Source organism: Giraffa tippelskirchi, chromosome 6, assembly GCF_054371585.1.
Source record: "Giraffa tippelskirchi isolate mGirTip1 chromosome 6, T2T-mGirTip1v1.2.pri, whole genome shotgun sequence".
NCBI classification, from domain to species: Eukaryota; Metazoa; Chordata; class Mammalia; order Artiodactyla; family Giraffidae; genus Giraffa; species Giraffa tippelskirchi.
This window is the reverse complement of record NC_137280.1, coordinates 63,823,028-63,841,009: the sequence shown is the minus strand read 5'-3', so window position 1 is coordinate 63,841,009 and position 17,982 is coordinate 63,823,028. Positions and strand designations below refer to the sequence as shown.

The 17,982-nt window shown below is 40.8% G+C and overlaps 1 long non-coding RNA gene across 1 annotated transcript; it reads right to left on the bottom strand.

Annotated features, from left to right (window-relative positions):
- Positions 1 to 688: 688 nt before the first annotated feature.
- LOC145511225 (uncharacterized) lies at positions 689 to 17,398 on the bottom strand. The gene is made up of 3 exons (XR_014057679.1): positions 15,679 to 17,398; positions 12,345 to 12,558; positions 689 to 844 (listed from the first exon to the last, which is right to left on the bottom strand). It is a non-coding gene; the product is annotated as an uncharacterized LOC145511225 (long non-coding RNA).
- Positions 17,399 to 17,982: the final 584 nt, after the last annotated feature.

The following is a 17,982-nucleotide window of genomic DNA, read 5'->3' as shown; positions in this document are numbered from 1 at the left end:
AGGAGGTGATTCTCACAGAACTCCTGCATGGATGTCCCTCAGAGGGAGTGCTTCGTTTCACTTGGCTTCCGTGCCAATCAAAATGCCCCCTTGGCAGTGGATAAAATAAAATAAAGAAGGAAGAAATAAATGCCAAAACAAATTCATGCACAGAATGACCTTCCAAATGCTGCATGGCCCTGCTAAGCTGTCCTCTACCAAAATGAATGGAAAGGGCAAAGAAAAAAAAATCTATAATTTATCTTCAACTAGAAAAATCTTTAAAATGAGCTGAGGCACTAAAATATTTGCCCATCCCTTCTTTCTGATGATGACCTAACATTCAATGAATGTCTCATAATGTGTCAGGTGTTTTATATGCATTTTCTCTTAGTATTTCATAATAGCAGTGTGAGATGGATGTCATTGTCTCCAGTTCATGTTTGAGGAAATATAGGTTGAATAAATTATTTAAAGTCACATTGGAAAGAACAAGTGAGTCTGAGATACTTATTTTACTCTAAAATCCATTACTTTTTTTCCCACACACAACTCTTCAAAGTTGTATTAGGATAAGAAAACTCCATTTGATGCTTCTAAAATGTCAATGTCTTCTCTGTCCTTTGTTTGGTGTCAAGAAATGTGATTCATCCAAAATAGCTGGCGGGATTTAAAGTAGCTGAAGACAAATGTTGTAAAAGCATACAAATGCATTTTTCACATCTTAGTTTAATTGAGGTACAAGAACTTTGGTCCACAAGACTAGACTCTGATCTTCAGAGGTTATTCACGAGATTTGAGGCTTCATTTCACTCTGCTTGAGTGCTTACTAGCAAGGACAGTACAGTTGATCTCCCAGAACCACCTGCTAAGACATACAAGGATCTTAAAATAATCCAGTAGATAAAGCCATAAAGAATCCAAGGGCAACTACAGTAAGCAAAACCTCCTATCACCAGACCTATTGCATCATGTCAGCCTTGGGGAAAGAAGGGCATGTTTCTCTCATTATCCCAACATGAGAACTTGGCAGAAATTCACTTTGAGTGGAGAGACTGCCTGTGTACCCTTACTTTGCCCCATAGGTTCAGATGGGACTAATCACTGTAGTACCTGCCATGGTGATACTGAAGTGACACGACCCAGCGGGACTCTCTCTGCAAGACACTTTCTCGCCTATGTGGTGCTATTTGATAAGAAAAGGTATCCAATCCCCTAAACAAGAATAAAACAGAGCAAGAAGTTTGAAGAAGGCGGTAAATCTGGAAGCTCTAGTAGTGATAGGTCATTAGATCAAAAAATGAAAAGCACACAGATTCAGAGGTCAGACAGATCTGGGTTGTAATCCAAGCTCTGCTACTATCTAGAGTAGTGATCTTGGGACAAGTTACTTACCAAGAACCCGCTTCACAGGGTTCTTGTGTAAAACAAACTACATAATATTTTCAAAGGGAAGTGATAAACACAGACACACTGCTCTATTTAAAATAGATAACAAACGAGGACCTGTGTACGGCACAGGGAACTATGCTAAATATTCTGTAATAACCCAAATGGGAAAATAATTTGAAAAAGAATAGATACATGTATATGTATAATGGACTCACTTTGCCGTTCACCTGAAACAAACACAATATTGTTAATCAGTGATACTCCAATATAAAATGAAAACAAAAAAGAGTAAATACACATTACCAAAAAAGGGAAGCAAAATGCTGGAATAGTCAAGAACACTCTCTCTGGAAGAAAAGATACCTGAAGACTACCTCTACAATTTAATATCCTTGTGATGCTGTTAAGCAATTAAGATTACTTTCTAACCTTCATCTTGTAAAATAGAGCTAGTAAATATACACCTTGTGTTAGAGGTACACAGAGAAGCATCAATGGCACTGAAAACAAAGCTCCAATGAAAAAGGAAACTCAGGTTACACACTATGTAAGACCACATCCAAACAAAACACACAGATGAATACAATGAAACCATTCTCTGTGAAATGGAGGGATGGGAGTGGAGTGTGGAATAAAAAGGGATAAATAAATCAGTTAAAGGGGGCCTGTAGAGATAAATAGTAAAAGAATGCATCCCCTGGGGAGTATGATTAACTCAACCCTCTGAATCAGAAGTCTTCACAAATCAACAATAAATTCAGAGGTAATAACTAGGCATGTTTCCTGGGGTTGTTTGAAGGTTAATTGTAAAAAAGTTTGGGGAAAGTTTAGCAGAGTATCTACAGTATGCCCAAGGATAGTGATGACTTTGTTGGATCCTTAATATGTAGCAGTCTTTCCTTTTTAACCATTATGAAGCTTGGACTATTTTTTTTAATCTATCTATCCATCTATTATATATCTATTTTATAAACGTGTGTGTGTGTTAGTTGCTCAGTCGCATCCGACTCTTTACAACCCCATGGACTGTAGCCCACCAGGCTCCTCTGTCCATGGAATTCTCCAGGCAAGAACACTGGAGTGGGTTGCCATTTCCTTCTCCAGGGGACCTTCCCGACCAAGGGATTGAATCCAGGTCTCCCGCACATTAGGCAGATGCTTTACCATCTGAACTACTAGGGGATTTATTTAATAAGTAGATAAAATTAAATATATATCTACACATAACTGATTTACAATATTATATTAGTTTCAGGTTTACAACTTAGTGATGCAATATTTTTTGTATACTTCATTTAAGTTTGTCATAAAATAATGGCAATATTTCCCTGTGCTGGACAATACATCCTCATCGTTTCCAGTTTCTTTTTTTGAGTTTACTGCCAAGGATGTCTGCCAAATGCAGTTTTTCATCTTTTTCACAATTCGGGTTTCCAAAAGTGGGAGGCCACCTCCCCAAAGTCACTATTCCCTTTGCAAAGGACACAAGCAAATAGCCCTCTGGTGTAACACAGAAGACTAGACTTGGGCCTGTGTAATCATGAGGATGATATCAGCTAAAAGGGAATTATGTTAACTTGATCATTTCTCATCTTTGAAATTCAAAATGACTTGGCCTGGTTACATTTATTTATGCCTCAGATGATTAAGGGGGCACGGTGGTCTTGTCCCATCTAATCCTTTATTAAACCAAAATTAAAATAATTTCTGAATTCCATTATTAATATCCTCCCTCTGTGAAAAGGATCTCCCTCAGCAGACCCTATTGACATTCCGTCTAGACATTGCTGGGGGAACTCACTTCATGAATATCAATAAATGTGCTGCACAGAGATGAGAGGATATTAAATTATTTCTGAGCCTTTGACAGTTGACAAAATGTTAGTATAATAATTAAAAGTGCAAGCTGTTTAAATGCTAGGTAGGTGCTCCTTGGTGCAACAGCGCACACTGGTCATACAAGCACAGCATCTTTGTTGGAAGGTAGCTTAGGGAAGAAACTTAACCTTGCTTTCAGCTCATTTGGCCTGATACTTTCCTCAAATCCTACACACACACACACACACACACACACACACAACAGAGAAAAGGACTTCCTTTCAAAATACCATTGACAGATCAGATTATACTCTTGATTTAGGAAACAAAAATTAAAAATATTTTTATATCATTTCTTACCATCATTTTCTTTGTCTTTCAATGGCAGATGAATTTCAAAGCTAATGGATTAATTAGAGGGTAAAAGAGGTCTGAATGGTAACCCCCCTCCACTCCCACCATCCAGCTATCCCAACCCTCATCCAATGTCTGCCCTGACCTGATATTCGTATTCAGTTCTCCTGGGCAGGAACTTGGGCTTTGATATTTCTCAAAAGTTCCCGTAAATATCATCTGTTACTGCGTATATATGGAATCTGGGAAAATGGTACTGATGAACTTGTTTGCAGGGCAGGAATAGAGACACAGGTGTAGAGAACAGTTTTGTGGACACAGCAGGGAAAGGAGTCAGTTCAGTTCAGTTCAGTCGCTCAGTCGTGTCCAACTCTTTGTGACCCCATGGACTGCAGCACACCAGGCTTCCCTGTCCATCACCAACTCACGGAGCAAGCTCAGACTCATGTCCATCGCATTGGTGATGCCACCCAAACATCTCATCTTCTGTTGTCCCCTTCTCTTCCCACCTTCAATCTTTCCCAGCTTCAGAATCTTTTCAAATGAGTCAGTTCTTCGCATCAGGTGGCCAAAGTATTGGAGTTTCAGCTTCAGCATCAGTCCTTCCAATGAATATTCAGGACTGACTTCCTTTAGGATGGACTGGGTGGATCTCCTTGCAGTCCAAGGGACTCTCAAGAGTCTTCTCCAACATCACAGTTCAAAAGCATCAATTCTTTGGCACTCAGCTTTCTTTATAGTCAAACTCTCACATCCATACATGACTACTCGAAAAACCATAGCTTTGACTAGACGGACTTTGTTGGTAAAGTAATGTCTCTGCTTTTTAATGTGCTGCCTAGGTTGGTCATAACTTTTCTTCAGAGGAGCAAGTATCTTTTAATTTCATGGCCGCAGTCATCGTCTGCAGTGATTTTGGAGCCCTCCAAAAAATAAAGTCTCTCTTTCCACTGTTCCCCCATCTATTTGCCATGAAATGATGGGACCAGATACCATGATCTTAGTTTTCTGAATGTTGAGCTTTAAGCCAACTTTTTCATTTTCCTCTTTCACTTTCATTCTGAGGTTCTTTAGCTCTTCTTCACTTTCTGCCGTAAGGTTGATGTCATCTGTGTATCTGAGGTTATTGATATTTCTCCTGACAATCTTGATTCCAGCTTGTGCTTCATCCAGCCCAGCGTTTCTCATGATGTACTCTGCATATAAGTTAAATAAGCAGGTTGACAATATATGACCTTGATGTACTCCTTTCCTGATTTGGAACCAATCTGTTGTTCCATGTCCAGTTCTAACTGTTGCCTCTTGATCTGCATACAGATTTCTCAGGAGGCAGGTCAGGTGCTCTGGTATGCCCATCTCTTGAAGAATTTTCCACAATTTGTTGTGATCCACACAGTCAAAGGCTTTGGTGTAGTCAAGGAGAGGGAAGGAGAGGGTGGGACAAATCAAGAGAGTAGCACTGACATATATACACTACCCTGTCTAAAATAGATAGGTGGAGGGAAGGTGCTATATAATACAAGGAGGCCAGTCTGACACTCTTTAAAGACCTAAAGAGGTGGGATGAGAAGAAGGATCAGGAGGGAGGTGATGTATGTACACTTACGGCTGATTTGTGTTGTTGTAGAGCAGAAACCAACACAATATCAAAAGCAATTATTCTCCAATTAAAATTTTTAAAAAGTTTCCCAGTTCTTTCTAGTGTATCATCAAGGCTGAAACCAAAGGAGCTAGAACAATAGTTCCCAAATTTTAGTGGGTATAAAGTTTACCTGGGGTGCTCACAAAAAATACAGTTTCCTAGGATCCATCCCTGGAAATCTTGGGTAGGTCTCAGGAGTCTGCATTTTTAACAGATGCTCAGGGATTTTGATTCAGGTAGTCCAAGAAACACATATTGAAAAAACTAGGCTGGTCATATTTTTCACTTTCAGCTTAAACAGTCCCATCCCTCCAGCTGTTGAAGGAATGCAGATCAAAGGGCAGGACTGCACTCTGTGGCCTGCAAGCAAGATACGTTTGGTGCAGACAGCCAAGTACATTTTGCTGATAACATTTGCAAGAGCCAGCCCAAAAGAATATGGGGAAAGAGATGTAATATTTACCAAACACTTGGTATGCTTCAGGTGTTTTACAAATGCTCTCTAATTTAAATCTCAAAGCATACAGGTAGAAAGAAGTTACATATTCTTCCCAGACCTCCTACTGAAAAGAAGAGAGCTGGGGTTCATCAGATATTCTAGTTGCAAATTTCCTGAGGATGAAGGGCAATGGGCCAGGGGTTGGGATGTCTACATACCAGTCTCTGATGCTGATTCTCCCTCCTTCCTGTTTGTTATGAGGCAATCACTCAAACTCTCTGTTACTATCTCAACATCTGTCCAGGTGGGAAATGGGGTGGGGTTGGGCTGGAGGCTGCTGCTTGCCTCTGCCTGCTTCAGAAAGATCACATGAAGGCAAAGATGCCTGAGTTGTGACCCATGAAAGCATTTGAAGTTTATTGGAAGAAAACTATTCTGTAGACAGAATAAGATTTTGTGTATAAAAAGAAAAACGCTAACATAGTTGGATACCATTTTTCAATTTCTTAATCTGGCTATTCATTTATCAGACATTATATCGTAAATGTCTTATATCGTAAATATGGTAAATGGGGCTTCCCTGACAGCTCAGTTGGTAAAGAATCCGCTTGCAATGCGGGGGGCCCTGGTTCAATTCCTGGGTTGGGAAGATCCCATGGAGAAAGGAAAGGCTACCCACTCCAGTATTCTGGCCTGGAGAATTCCATGGACTAATCCATGGGGTCGACAAGAGTCAGACACGTCTGAGCAACTTTCACTTTCACTTCACATATTGCTTTCAGAACCACGAAAATTGAGAAGGTTACAGGTTCTCTGCAGACAATATTTTCAGTTTGGTGGGAAGAGCAAGAGGTGAAGTGGCTGAGAGACAGTGAGAAATAAAGGAAGTAGAGCAGGGAGAAAGAGAGCAGGGAGGAGAGAAGGAAGAATGTAGGTGGGAGAAAGTTGGACAGAAATAGAATACATTTGTTTGTATAAATGTTTTAACATTTACAAAATGGTTGTTTATCCATTGCATTACTTAATTCCATTCCTCTCAGACTTTCACATGCCAAAGAATAGTGTTTAAATATATTCCTTGGCTCCACCCCCAGAAATTCTGATTCCATGGTCTGGGCTGAGACTGGGAGTCATGGGGTAGATGGTGGCCCATGGACAGATTATGCTTCAAGTGGCAATGATTCAATCATCAGTCCAACTTTATGAGGCAGGCAAGGCTGGCATTAGGTGCCCCATTTATCGTTCTCATTTTTTAGAAAAGAGGAAACTGAAGTTCAGAGAAATTATGGAGCTGGTTTAAAGTCCAAAAGCTTCCAGGACTTTCTGATGCTAAGCTGTGGGCTTTTCTCAGTGTGCATGATTTAAGCTTTATATTCTTCAAGGTTGTGCTTGGGGAAATCAGAATAATGGTCATTGCCTTCAAAGTGAAGAGAGTTGCCATGGATACAAACATTGTCTTAATGCCTTGCAAGGAATTTCCTTTAACCATAAATTCTATAAGAAATAGTCCCAGCAAGATCTGATCTATTCTGTTTCTTAAAGAATCAACATTCCCACAGCAGCAGAATTAGATAACAGTTCTCTTTGTGAATATTGGCAAGATTTATAACCTCCTTGTAGGTAAGTTTTAACCACCTTTTGGGATTGTTATAAGGACTGAATGAGGATCAAGTTGACCTACCTGGGCTACCCAGGTGGCACTAGCGGTAAAGAATCCACCTGCCAATGCAGGAGACAGAGGAAATGCAGGTTCAATCCCTGGGTTAGGAAGATCCCCTGGAGGAGGGCATAGCAACCCCCTCCAGTATTCTTGGCTGGGGAACCCCATGGACAGAGAAGCCTGGTAGGTTACAGTTCATGGGTTCGCAGAGTCAGACACGACTGAGCGACTGACCACAACACACAACTTGACCTAAAGTATTTTTGGCAGTTCCGGACACATAGTAGGTGTTCTATAAGTGCTAGTTTCCATTTTTCCCTTTCCATTATTAATCCATTATTGATAGTTGAACCACTAATAAAATAGTGAGAACTTATATGTTGGGAATTAAATTGAAGAAAGACTTAAATTGAAGAAAGTAGGGAAAACCACTAGACCATTCAGGTATGACCTAAATCAAATTCCTTATGATTATACAGTGGAAGTGAGAAATAGATTTAAGGGATTATATCTGATAGACAGAGTGCCTGATGAACTATGGACGGAGGTTCGTGACATTGTACAGGAGACAGACATCAAGACCATCCCCATGGAAAAGAAATGCAAAAAAGAAAAATGGCTGTCTGAGGAGGCCTTACAAATAGCTGTGAAAAGAAGAGAAGCAAAAAGCAAAGGAGAAAAGGAAAGATATACTCATTTGAATGCAGAATTCAAAAGAATAGCAAGGAGAGATAAGAAAACCTTCCCTAGCGATCAATGCAAAGAAATAAAGGAAAACAACAGAATGCGAAAGACTCGAGATCTTTTCAAGATAATTAGAGATACCAAGGGAATATTTCATGCAAAGATGGGCTCGATCAAGGACAGAAATGGTATGGACCTAACAGAAGCAGAAGATACTAAGAAGAGGTGGCAAGAATACACAGAAGAACTGTACAAAAAAGATCTTCAAGACCCAAATAATCACGATGGTGTGATCACTCACCTAGAGCCAGACATCCTGGAATGTGAAGTCAAGTGGGTCTTAGAAAGCATCACTACGAACAAAGCTAGTGGAGGTGATGGAATTCCAGTTGAGCTATCTCAACTCCTGAAAGATGATGCTGTGAAAGTGCTGCACTCAATATGCCAGCAAATTTGGAAAACTCAGCAGTGGCCACAGGGCTGGAAAAGGTCAGTTTTCATCCCAATCCCAAAGAAAGGCAATGCCAAAGAATGCTCAAACTACCACACAATTGCACTCATCTCACACGTTAGTAAAGTAATGCTCAAAATTCTCCAAGCCAGGCTTCAGCAATACGTGAACCGTGAACTTCCAGATGTTCAAGCTGGTTTTAGAAAAGGCAGAGGACCCACAGATCAAATTGCCAACATCTGCTGGATCATCGAAAAAGCAAGAGAGTTTCAGAAAAACATCTATTTCTGCTTTATTGACTATGCCAAAGCCTTTGACTGTGTGGATCACAACAAACTGTGGAAAATTCTGAAACAGATGGGCATACCAGACCACCTGACCTGCCTCTTGAGAAACCTGTATGCAGGTCAGGAAGCAACAGTTAGAACTGGACATGGAACAACAGACTGGTTCCAAATAGGAAAAGGAGTACGTCAAGGCTGTATATTGTCACTCTGCTTATTTAACTTATATGCAGAGTACCTCATGAGAAATGCTGGGCTGGAGGAAGCACAAGCTAGAATCAAGATTGTTGGGAGAAATATCAATAACCTCAGATATGCAGATGATACCACCCTTATGGCAGAAAGTGAAGAAGAACTAAAAAGCCTCTTGATGAAAGTGAGAGAAGAGAGTGAAAAAGTTGACTTAAAGCTCAACATTCAGAAAACTAAGATCATGGTACCTGGTCCCATCATTTCATGGGAAATAGATGGGTAAACAAGGAAAACAGTGTCAGACTTTATTTTGGGGGGCTCCAAAATCACTGCAGATGGTGATTGCAGCTATGAAATTAAAAGATGCTTACTCCTTGGGAGGAAAGTTATGACCAACCTAGATAGCATATTAAAAAGCAGAGACATTACTTTGCCAACAAAGGTCCGTTTAGTCAAGGCTGTGGTTTTTCCAGTGGTCATGTATGGATGTGAGAGTTGGACGGTGAAGAAAGCTGAGCGCCGAAGAATTGATGCTTTTGAACTGTGGTGTTGGAGAAGACTCTTGAGAGTCCCCTGGACTGCAAGGAGATCCAACCAGTCCATCCTAAAGAAGATCAGTCCTGGGTGTTCATTGGAAGGACTGATGCTGAAGCTGAAACTCCAATACTTTGGCCGCCTCATGCAAAGAGTTGACTCATTGGAAAAGACCCTGATGCTGGGAAGGATTGGGGGCAGGAGGAGAAGGGGATGACAGAGGATGAGATGGCTGGTTGGCATCACCGACTCGATGGACATGAGTTCGGGTAAACTCCGGGAGTTGTTGATGGACAGGGAGGCCTGGCGTGCTGCAATTCATGGGGTCGCAAAGAGTTGGACACGACTGAGTGACTGAACTGAACTGAACTGATATGTTGTGATGGAACCAAGTCCTTAATTTACGTTAATTTGTTTAATTCTCATTATGATCCCAGGGAGCTAGTTCTGTTAGTATCCCCACTTCATGGACAAAGAAACTGAGGTTCATAGTGCTGAAGATCTTCTTCCATTCTCACAGAAACTAGAAGCAGAGCTAGGGGTTGATCCCAGGCAGCCTGCTTCCTGAGCCTGCTCTCCTAAACATGTTGTAAAGTTGCTTTCCCAGCTTGTCAATCAAGAGATCTCAATTAGTTAATAGTGAAAGTGAAGGGATAAGACAAGAAGAGTACTTATAGAACTTGATTGCCAAGCCTGAGTTTTTCTCAAGCACCAGCGCATGGTTGCAGAGAAGGCAATGGCACCCCACTCCAGTACTCTTGCCTGGAAAATCCTAGGAACAAGGGAGCCTGGTAGGGTGCTGTCTATGGGGTCGCACAGAGTTGGACATGACTGAAGCAACTTAGCAGCAGCAGCAGTGCATGGTTGACAAAACAGTGGCCACTGAATGTTGCTTATGGAACAGAAATGGTGCTTTGTCTATTTTTCTGGGACAGGACAGAAGAAAATGACTTTCCCCTTACTCCTATTCTCACTTCTTTTGGTCCTGAGTCTTTCTGGCAAGAATTCACTATTTTATCCCTATTCTGCTATTTGATCCCTGCAACTGCTTGTTACCAGCTTGTCAGCTCTTGTGTTGACAAATGGATCTCTCTGCCATTTACTTATTCATCCTAATAGTTCTTAGGTGCAATTAGTTCTTTCATCCTTTCTGTGTGCAGGCACTGTGAACTTCTGGAGGTGCGAGAGTAGACACACTGGGCCTGTTCTTATGGTGCTTTTTATCTGGTGAGGGAGGTGAAGAGACCTACTAAAGAATGAATTGCATTTCTGACTATAGAATTTCAAATTTATATGAGTCCTGAGTGAAAGAAACATGGTCTTGTAAGAGAGTAGAGGGAAAGAAGTGGACTTGGGTTGTCCATATAGGGGACAAGGTCTGCAGTAGATGTCAAGGAAGGAATCCATGGGTAAATGGTCTTTGAGTTGAGATTTAAGGGGTGAATAGAAGTCTGCTAGGCTAAGAAAGGTGGGAGGAGGGATGGAAAGGGGTGTGACATGTCTGTGGTGAGAGGGAGCAGGGCAAGTCCAAAGAACTGAAAGAATGTGAAACTACAGAACGGAACACTGACAGACCCTAAAGATGGCCAACTCAAGAGAAGAAAAAAATCAGCCTCAGAATAGATATCTACATGCTATAGGAAGAACATGAAGTCACTCATTGATGGAACAAATGTGAACTGAATTTCCATTATGAGCCAGTATCTGTTCCAGATGTAGGAGATGCTACAAAGATGAATAAGATGTGTTTCTTGTCTAGTAGTTAAAAGTCATTGCAAATTCCTTTAGCATAAGGCCTTGTTTTACTCAGCATTACATCCTATATGTAGCAAGTATTCAGTGAATATTCATTAAATAAAAGCAATTTTAGGTCACTAATTTTTTTGATTATTGATCAAATAAACATCAATTCATTAATATTACCATAAATTTTAGACATATATATGTACATTTATATGTATATATGTGTGTTTGCATATGTATGTATACACATACACACACAAACACACACCAAAGGCTTCCTTCAGAGTTAATAAAGTACAATCCTCAGGGAAGGGACTTTGGCTCCAGAATTTTTTAAGAAACCAGAAGTGATTCCCATGTGCAGTTATGGTTGAGAACGTGGTTGGTATAAAGTTTAAATGTATCGATCTAGGCTCCCACTGTAATATACAAGAATTAAAATTTAAACATATTTCAGCATCAGTATGAAATCACATTTTTTTCTCCTCGCTAAAATTTGAAGGATGCCACTAAAGAATGCCAGTAGAAATAATGAGCTCGCTATCTCAAATGGAGATTGATGAATGTGACATCCTTAGGAAGGTATATCAGAACAGCTTGAACTCTGTGCCCCTGACTCCCACAACAGATCTGTTAAGACCCCTCAAAGCGACATAAGCTCTGGTTAAGAATTATTCTTGTGGGGAAATTTACTTGATTGATCATTTGCTTCTGCACCCCAGTAACATTAATGAAAACAAAATTTATGCCAAAGCAACAAAACAATGAGCTTTGACAATACATGATAGCTGAAACTTAGTGAGTCTGCTTTTTGTTGATGACCTTAGCCTAAACTTGGTCGTTAGCCAGGGCAGGTGAATGTTTATATGTAGTTTAATTAGTTAATGATAGTTAAGTGCCTCAAGAGCCCATCAACTTGGCATTAAAGGACAATTACCTATCATCACTGAATTCCCAGGCTATTTGATGAAGCTGAATCATAGATCTGTCCCTGAGTGAGGGAAATTAGTCAAAGGCAGAGAGAGTGTTTTGCTAAATCCCTGAAGCTCTTACAAACACAGAGTATGGTCTAACCAACCACTGAAGCTTTCAAAGCCAATGGATAGGAATCTTCACAATAGGGAAGAATGAAGTGAAAAACAAGCAGGAACTCTTTCTCAGCCCGGTCTCACCTCAGCCGTGTGAGCTGTAATAACCTGGACTTGATCCACGGTGATTGGCTCCAGTTGTTTCACAGGAAATCTTTCTTTTTGAAAGCGAGATGCTAAGCTTTTCACTGCCTCCAGCAGAACATGTTAGTGCCTTGATTCCAAGGGTGTGGATCACATAAATCTGAAGTATCTCTGGTTTCGGTGGGAATAATGAAACCTTTCTCGGCTGACGCATCTAGGAATTAAAGAAGCGTAATAGCTTTGAACCATTGTCAAAAGCCACATGGAACCTCATTGCTGGAAAGGGTGTTTCATTTTTTGTGTGATTTAGCTTGGAAGCATCTCCTTCTTAAATCCTTTCCTTGTTTCCTCCTCCTACTTTACTTCTACTCCTTTTTTAGGTCTGCCCAAAAAAAGTTTATAATACAGGAGTGTAGAGACATAAAGTAATTTGGGGAATCTGACGGTCATTACATTGTGCTGGCAAGACACAAAATTTCAGTTGATTTGAGAAGACTGATATGTCTACCCATACATAAACACATCTCATGTACTTCTCATTTTCTGGTGGTCTTTTTGTTTGTTTTTACAATGGGCATTTGAATGTTTGAGAAAGAAATCTTGTAATTACAGGTGACTGGAGATTTTTCTTCTAATTGGTATTCTGAGTCTCCTGTTGGGTAAAAGTACATTGTTGAAGGAACATACTGACTTTCATAAGCCCAGCTGAGTCAATTTCCAACTTATCATGGTGGTGTTACTGAAGAAAGCATTGATGTTTTGTGTTCATTTGTTCATTCATGCACTTAGCAGATCTGCATATGGGGGTACTCTATAGCAAGACCAGTGTATAGGGAATAAAGAGAGTAAAGAATAAATAAAGTTTGCTTTTATTTTTGTTTATTTATTTTTAAAAACAATTTTTATTGGAGTACAGTTGATTTAAAATGTTGCATTAGTTTCTGTTGTGCAGCAAAGTGAATGAGTTATGCTCATGTCTTTCTTAACTTCTATTCCTGTACAGGTCATTACAGAGTGTTGAGTAGAGCTCCCTGTGCTATACAGTAGGTTCTTATCAGCTATATATTTTAGTGTACATACGTCAATCCCAATCTCCCAATTTACCTTTCCTCCTTTTCCCCCCTTGGTAACCATAAGTTTGTTTTCTACATCCATGACTCTATTTCTCTTTTGTAAATAGGTTCCTTTGTACCTTTCCTTTTTAGATTCCACACATACATGACATCATATGACATTTGCCTTTCTCTGTCTGACTTACTTCACTTAGAACGACAATCTCTAGGTCCATCCATGTCAAGGCTAATGGCATTATTTCATTCTTTTTATAGCCAAGTAATATTCCAGTGAATATATGTTTTATATCCTCTTTACCATTTCTCTTAGCAGCTTACAAAGTTGTGAAGATAAGAACTCTGTACAATATGCTCCTAGGAAGAATGTGCAGATGTTGCAAGAAGTGGCAGGAGGGAGACACTGGTTATGGCTGGTGATTTCAGTCAATATTTCAATGACAAGGCAATTGGCTGGGCCTTGGAGTATGATAAAAAAAGCATGAAAATATTGAGATGGTAAGGGAAAGGAGGCAATTCGAGAGACAGCACCAGGTCAGGAAGCAGAGTTGAGGAACCAGTTGTTGTTGCAATAAAGCAAAGCACAATAAAAACAGGTATACTTGGAAATTTATGCTGCTTTGAACTGCTGAGCTTGTGGTAATATTTTTACAGGAGCAATAGGAAAGTAATACAGTAGGTTTAAGTGTAATGTTGGCAAACTTGTTCTCAGGTATCAGATGTGTGCATTGGCTGATGCCAGGTTAGACATAGGTGACTGTGGGCATAGTGTTGGAGGATCCGAGTTAGGTAGGCAGAGTGGAGATGTAGCAGTAAGAGAGACAACAAGGATAAAATACTAATGCTTCTCTCAAATAGATGCTCTTAGAGAATGGGGGAAATTGCTTAGGACAGTAACCTGGAATGTAAGTGCTTAATATATAGTTGGTTAGAATGTTGACTCTTCTCTAAGCAAGACAATCCATTGGTGGGTAAAGACCTCAGAGAACACAATGTTTGGTCATCCCTGAAGACAGTTTTCTACAGGTAAACTTGGATTATGTTGACCATCAAGGGAAGCCTTGAAGTGGGACTTTTGTGCATGAACAAGAATGGTTAGAAGCATGGCAGCCTGCTCATCCTGGTCCTACCTGTTTGCCTGGCTGACTGTGCTCCTAAAAGCTTCAGGGTGTTTTAGTACCAGCTGAACATGCTGCTTCATTCCACCTCCAGCTGCCTGCCTCCCTGAATCACGGCCCCGTCTTCTACCCTGGAGGAAGTACCTGAGATCTCTTTGAGATAGAGCCTGTGCTTACTCATCTCTGTCCTGCCATCACCTAGTGTGATGCCCGGAAAGCAGCAGATGCCCAATAAATCTTCATTAAGTGAACTCACAAAGGGACAGAGTTGTACTCTTCACACATTTAAAGATTCATTGCAGGGTAGTGGGTATTACAAGGCAATGAGTAATCTTGTACTCAGGTCTGTGGTCCAGAAAAATGGTTTCCAAAAGCTGATCCACACCAGTCCACCAACTGATGTCAGGCCAGTAAAGATGGTTGGTCTCCACCCTATCCATTATGATTCAGTGGGCCTAGGCACTTGCTTGTTCAATAAACTCCACAAGGATTCTGCTTTTCAGGCAGGTCTGTGAACTCTTGGTCCTGACCTCAGAGAGGACAGAGATCAGGCTTCTCTAGTGGCTCAGTGGGGAAGAATCTTCCTGCCAAGGCAGGAGATGCAGTTTTGATCCGTCATCTGGAGGATCCCACATGCTATGGACCAACTAAGCCAATTGTGCCACAACTATCGAGCCTGTGCTGTAGAGCTTGGGAGCTACAACTACTAAAGCCCAAGTGCCCTTGAGGCTGTGCTCCACAACCAAAGAAGCCACTGCAATGAGAAGCCCACATACCGCAACAAGAGAGTAGCCCCCACTTGCCATAACTAGAGACAAGCCTGTGCAACAACAAAGACCAAGCACAACCAACAATAAATAAATAAAATTATATGAGGACAGACTTCATTATGAACCAGGGTGATCAGAGAAAGACTGAGAAGTGGGGGGATCTGAAACGAACCTTCAAGAATGGGTGAGTTTTGGTAAATGAAGATAAGGAAGAAAAGCCAGAACAAAGGTACAGAGAGACAGACACTGTAAGAAACACCACTCTGTATCATTTGGGCTTCCTACTCAAAACACCGTTGACAATTTGTACCACTTATTTCTGCATAATATATTATCCTATAACTTACTTTATTAAACAACAATCAGCATCTATTACCTCTCAGTTTCTGAGCGTAAAGGATTCAGGAGCACTTTGGTTGAGCTTTCCTGACTTGAGGTCTCTTAAGAGGTTGCAGTCAGATGGTGACTGGGCAGAGGTCATTTCAAAGGATTCTTTGACCTGATACTTGGAACAGAAAGACTCTTGAAGCTAGAGACTGGAAGAGTTAGGGCCCCTTTGCATATTCTTCTATCTATATTCCATTTTAGTATATGATCTTTATAGTAGGGTGGCTTCAGATAGCTGGACTTCTTACATGGTGACTCAGTGCTCCAAAAGCATGTGGTCTGAGAGAGTGCTTGGTAGGAAGAGACAGGCAGGGTGAAGGAGGAGCTAGGTAGTGGTATGCATGCAGTGCAAACATGCATGCAGGTGAAGAGACACATATTAATAGTCGGTGGGCAAGGGAGCCATGATTTCAGGATTTCAGGAGATCTTCATTTAACTTTAGCCAGACACAAAGATGCTCTTCAGTGCTTCTTATTGGAATATGGATTGTATACCATACAGAAGAATTATCATAAAAGATACCAACTTCAACTATATGATTGAATCCAACTTTACCGTAAGGAATTGCAATGCATCTTTCAGTTCTTTCAGCAATGTTCAATATTCTCTGAAGGTCAGGGATCACATTTATAGAAGAATTAGATTTGTGTAGTTGCCATTTTCCCATAATCAAAGGCAGAAGACTGGTGTCCCAGACCTAATGCTTGGTAAACTGGGATCCTGGGCAAATATGTGACCTCCTTCTTCACTGAGCTGCTTATTTCTCTAATTTCACTTCCTTTAATATATTCCTCAAGCTTCACTCTCCCAAATTTTGGATTACTTGCTTTTTCCCAAAGCATAGAACTCTTCCAAGACTCTCTAATTAGCATGTAGGGGTCTTTCTGTTTGAAACCCTGCACTTCTCCCACTTCTGTCTCCTGCAAGTGCCCCTCTGCCCACCTTTCAGCTTCTCAGTAGAACTGTCAGATTCTACTCCAGGCGGAACTCACCCTCTGAGTTCTCCCAGTGCCCTGCATGTATCTGTATCAGCGTCCAGGTCTTGTTGTTTTCACTACTAGACCAAGAGATTCTTAAGGAGAGATTTATGCCTTGTTGATCTCTGCCGTGTCTGCCAAGAGCATAATGTCTGACATACAATAATCTATCAGTAAATATTTATTGTTCTTCAGTGAATAAATAAGTCCATGAAGGCAGGAAAAAATATTTTAAAATGTGAACCGTCCATTCTTTGGCTTGATTGGATGGTACACGTGGGACTTCAAAGGACATTAGCTAAATTATCTTTTCATGGTCATCAAGTTGTCAAGACTGAAAAAATTAACAATAAGAAACAATTTTACTGTCTCTGGATAATGCAGCAAAAGCCTTAGACTTTTGAGTCTATTGTGTTCTTTCTCACTGAGAATCCTGTGCAAAGACGAAGTTGAGCTTGTAAAGCTCCAATGTTTATCTCTTTGTATCAAGAGTATAGCTCCTTCTACTTTTCAGCTACTATGGGTGGTGGACAGCTTTTCTTGCTCCAAAAAGAACTGTAGGCAAATTCATTCCTGGTGGGCGGTGGATGCCTATCAAGTGAAGGTCAATAGCAATCTGACTCTCATCTCACCCTATCTCACTGGGACGGGGCCAAACAGGACTTGAGGCCTGGCCTTGTTGTTTTCCCACTCCAGCATGATACTGAGCTAAAATATGGACCTGTGGCCACATAGATAGCACTGAGAGCTTGCTCCTATTATTAGCCAGTAATTTGATTTCACTTTTCTGAGTTCCTATTTCTCCACCATAATTTGAAGCTTGTGACCTCATAATGCTCAGCTCAAAAAATGGGAACTCTTCTGAAGATTGAAAAGACCCTCATCAAAATCACCCAGCCTGTTCTCTAATATACAGCAGGTGCTCACAGATGTTCATTTTTTCCTTCTCCCACTGGACCCTCCTAAGAAGAAAATATTCTGGCCATCCATGATAAAGAGGTCATTGCTGGCTCCTTTTTTCTGCTTAGTAAGGATAGGGTAGGGCTCTGGTATCTTGTGTGTATTTCTCTGGCTGGCATACCCAGGCACACCCATCCACCGGGCTTTGTTTTCCTTAACCTCAAGTTATGTAATGAGTAGGTGTAGGGCCCTGGATCCATTTCCACAGGGACCTGTTTCAAAATCCCTGCTGATTGCTCTATGTTGAGTGTGTGTATGAAAGAGAAAGGCCCACACATGTTTCCCACTTGAACCTCCCGGCCTGAATTAGGTCATACAATCATTGCATTTTTCACCATTTCACAAGCTGCTGTTA